We start from the raw sequence: 4,398 nt of genomic DNA, 5'->3' as shown, positions 1-4,398 counted from the left end.
TTTCACTTAGCCTCGTTCGGCAACCTCGGAATGCTTCCAGACCAGGATCGGAACCTGGCATGGTTTGAGTGGTTCCGTGCGTGTCACTCAAACCAGGCCTGGGTGCCATTCCATCCGGTTTAATTCCCACACATAAAAAAATTATTGTTCGGCAATACAGGCTTCAAACCAGGACTATACCAGGAACGTGCAACACAAACTGAACTGTCTAGTACTTGAGGCACGCAAAGTCACACATTCAGCCATACTCCGTGTGCAAACACTTGTAAAAAAATCTTGCTACTGATGACATAATAACACAACAAATTATACTTGCAGATCATATTGCCTTGTACTACTGTTGGCCATGCAAAGCAAATCCAAAAGAAATTTCACAACCTGATAATCAAATGTAAGTGCTTGTCATAAATAAATCTCTCATGTTTTGGGGTTCTTGATTTGCAAGTCTCTCATCATGCTCTCATACGTGTAGAGATAATGAGCAGCAATAATAGCAGAGTACCACAGATGTGCAGCCACAGATAAAGAAACATGCTAGCTAGTGCCAAAAGTGACAAAATGTGCACCAAAGGATGTCCAAAGCATAATTGTGTAACCAGTTTGAAAACATAATGTCGACGAAATATGGTCGGCAGTCTAGGTATGCCCAAGGTAGTAGTTTATCGGCAGACAGGTGCGCAAGCTACGAACAAGATGGTGACGCAAGACTGACACGAGGTTTTATCCAGGTTCGGCCGCCATGAGGGCATAACACCTACGTCCTGCGTCTGATTGTATTGTTGTATGTAATGAGATGTTTTCCGAGGGGGTCCCCTGCCCGCCTTATATGGTCCGGGGGGCAGGGTTACAGATCAGAAACTAATCCTAGCCGGTTACAATTGCCATAAATGGCCGTACAAGGATTCCTATTCTAACCGACCAGGATTTTGCTTGATCTCCAATTCTATCTTGGTTACTTGCGCGGGACTCCGAGCAGATCGATTGGGCCGCGCGTCGTCTCCTCATGGGCCGAGCCCTCTGGTCTGGGCCAGCCCAAATCTAGCCATAAGGGTATAGGGGTTAATACCCCCACACATAAATATTCTATATTGTCAAAGCAACAAATAAATCCTCTTCTTGTACTCAGACTCCTCCTATGGCAGTCCAGTAGCTTTCAGTGTTGACCTTGGAGCCATTCTGTCACCCTGGCGTGCTCGAGTGCGGCCCTGCAAATGGGTGGAGCAACATTGTTTCATACTCGAATTGTTCTGATCAGCAAATGAACAGCAACTTGGAAGATGTTTAGACTCAACAGAAAAAAGTGGTGGTTCAGATGAAACGATCAGCAACTACACAGTACAGTGTGTATAGAAGGGTGCCAAGTGATGACTGCTAGTTACTTCAGAAATTCACATCAGAAATGCAGACAGAGGTTAAGCTACAGGTTTGGGTGCTCTAACCTAACCTCATTACAATACAAATGGCAGTCTATGATAATTACAGGTTGACAGCCAAAATCCTTACTTTGAATTGCATTGTATATTTGAATGAAGATCAGTAATAAGTTTTTTTTAGATAATGGAACAAAGTTCCATAGTACTAAGATATACAAAGACAGTTCCCTTGGACATGGCATCCAATTCCAAAGTACAAATTGCACACTCAAATTCCAAGCTACTGCTGAAACCAAAAAATCTGTAGGAATCATGCCTATATACACACATACACACTGATTATAATAAACTCATATTTGGAACCAGAGAATGATGCAATCAAATTTTGCCACAAGTTCATTAACCATGCCGGTGATGATTCTTTTCTGTGATCTAAAACTGATTGCAGTTATCTTAAGTGCTAACATGGCAAAAACAGGTCTCTAAATCTGTCCAGAAAACATAGCACATCTAGAAAACTGAATCTAACAGTGCTAAGGAAGGAGGATCATGATACTTGTAGTTAACGTAGCTAACCTACAATGTTACAGCTTGGCTTCTCAAGACTTAGTTGCTTCTTTATCTAGTTCATCAACAACACGAGAGCCAAAAGAAAGCGAAGTGCTAGTTAGACTGACCTGGAGTACCTTCTGGAGTTGCTACCGGATCCCAAGAGGGCGGAGGTTCGCCTTCCCCTACTCTAAGCGGTGCTGGTGAGATCTACAAGTAATAAGAAAATGTCTGTGTTAAGAAAAAAACACACTTGATCAAGGAAATTAGTGGCATAGAAAGAGCTCAATAGTTATGTGACTGACCAAGCCTAGAGAACTCAAAGTTTTGCAGTGATTAAAGGACTCTTGTAGTCAAATAGAAAAAAGCATCAAGTTTTCAGCAATGAAGTATACAAAATATACAAGGTGCATCAGAAATTTGAGCATCAGAACATCGCTGCAAAAATGCTAACCAGCGAGCTCAAATGATTAGTGAATTTCATTTCCCGCAACTTTGCTAACCTCCTAACATATAGAAATGGAAATGACTGCAGCCAAGGAAAAATATTGTAGATTCCAATTTCACTTGAGGGACAAAGGGATAAAGTCACAAATCCACTTGAGCAGGTTCCGATTCCCTACTTGATGTTAAGCAAGTGTACTGATAAGTAGACAACAAGATTCATAAGTAAACAAGCAAATCCTAAACTAATAGTGCAGTGAAAATTGAGCCCCTACAGTTAGCATATAAGCTAATCACTACATGCTGCAAGTCTGCAACAATCAACTACAACACTAAATTGCAACAAGTTTCAGTTTTTTCAGTTAATAATACATAATTATTTGGCGAATCAAGACATTGACACTTTACGAATTATTGACTCTCCATTTTCAGTGTCACTTCACATGCACTGCAAGAACCATAAAAAATTGGAAAAGCATGCCTACTGCTCCAAAAAATCTGTAGGTCATCATCTTCAGCTAGATTCCAGCACCAGTATCAAAGCATGGCCATGATTTGGTAACATTCAACAAGTTTTTTTTATCATAATAATCATTTAATTCAAGTTGAGGACATGGCATCCAATTCCAGTTATAAATTGATACTAGCCGATAGAAGGAAAATAAAAATATTAAGCAAGAGAACATTAAAAATTTAGTACTTCGAACTTGCAGTGTGAATTTCTCCAGAAAGCATTTTGTGGCAAGAGGACTATGCTATAACACATGGTGCTATCGCTAACTGATGCAGTCCAGCGAGCTTAGCTATACTAATTGATTTTTCAGATGAAACAATTTTTTTTTAGACTAGAGAGCGTGTCAAGAATCAAGATGACATGGGCTATACAAAACTACCACCTTTTAAAAAAAACTACATAGTACATATATTCACTCCCAACCAAAATCTACAGAAACACCATTAGCATTGTATGATAATCAAGTCACTCGATTTCCCATTTTGATTGTAAATTTGAGATCCATTAGTACATAAATGCATCTCCTAGAATATGGCATGTCAGAACTGTAGTTCTCTTTAGTTCGCCAAAACCAATACAAGGAGCAATTGTTCAAATCAGCGTGTATACAAAAGGAGAACTCTCGGCACTCAGCATTGTGTATCTCTTGCCTTGCAGATGCGCAAGGGGCACTCTAACCAGCACAAACAAGCAATAATTTCTGTCATGGGTCGCCCAAAAAGCTGAACTGATTCCAGAAGATCCAAAACAAAGTGATGCGCCTCTCATCACTACCATGAAACAAACAAATACACAAAATGATCTCGTTTGCCTAGCTACTGCAGAGTAAACAGAGAGATGTAATTGAGTGTCTGTATTATTTGCCGCAAGCACACAGACCTTCAGCGAACAGGGGATCAGACTTCAGATCCAGTGGGCAGCGAAGGCAACAGATGACCGAAGTGAAAGTTGGTCACGAGGCCGAAGCTGGAGACCTGGGACCGGCCGGCCCCTCGACGGACAGGACGAATCAGCCAGAACCCTATCAAGAACCCTAGCGCCAGGGACAGGGAGAGAAGAGGGCAAGAAGAGGGCTTACAGGCGAGAAGGTGGCGGAGATCGTAGATGTTCGATGGGTAGCGGTCGCCGTAGCCTCGTGCCGCGCCGTCGCCTCCCCTCGGTGGTGCCGCGCCATCGCCTCTCATCGCGTCGAACAGGTTTCGTTCCGGACCTATGAGGGTCCGGTTTCGTTCCGGGCCGAATCTAGCCGAATGACTATTCTTGGTCCGGCCTGAATTGAAACCGGGCCTATTCGATCCGGGTGGAACAGGCCAGGTTCCGGCCAATCCGGCCTAACCGAACGAGGCCTTAAGATTATTATATGCTTACGTTGTCTTTGAATCTTTGATTACTTGTGCTTGCTGATTAACTAAGAGTTCTCTTCACTTTCTAGGCTGTCGTCGTTGCCTCTTTGGTGAAGGGCTTGCAAAGAAGGGGCATTCTAGCTATCCGTTAATATGTGCTTGATGGCTAGGATCT

The 4,398-nt window shown here is 42.4% G+C and overlaps 1 long non-coding RNA gene across 1 annotated transcript; it reads right to left on the bottom strand.

The window, feature by feature from the left end:
* Nucleotides 1-343: 343 nt before the first annotated feature.
* Nucleotides 344-4,096, bottom strand: LOC136458146 (uncharacterized). The gene is made up of 3 exons (XR_010759916.1): nt 3,959-4,096; nt 2,051-2,132; nt 344-1,205 (listed from the first exon to the last, which is right to left on the bottom strand). It is a non-coding gene; the product is annotated as an uncharacterized lncRNA (long non-coding RNA).
* Between the last annotated feature and the right edge of the window lie 302 nt (nt 4,097-4,398).

Source organism: Miscanthus floridulus, chromosome 6, assembly GCF_019320115.1.
Source record: "Miscanthus floridulus cultivar M001 chromosome 6, ASM1932011v1, whole genome shotgun sequence".
Classification (NCBI taxonomy): domain Eukaryota; kingdom Viridiplantae; phylum Streptophyta; class Magnoliopsida; order Poales; family Poaceae; genus Miscanthus; species Miscanthus floridulus.
Note: the sequence above shows the minus strand (reverse complement) of the source record. Positions and strands in the feature narration are given on the sequence as shown.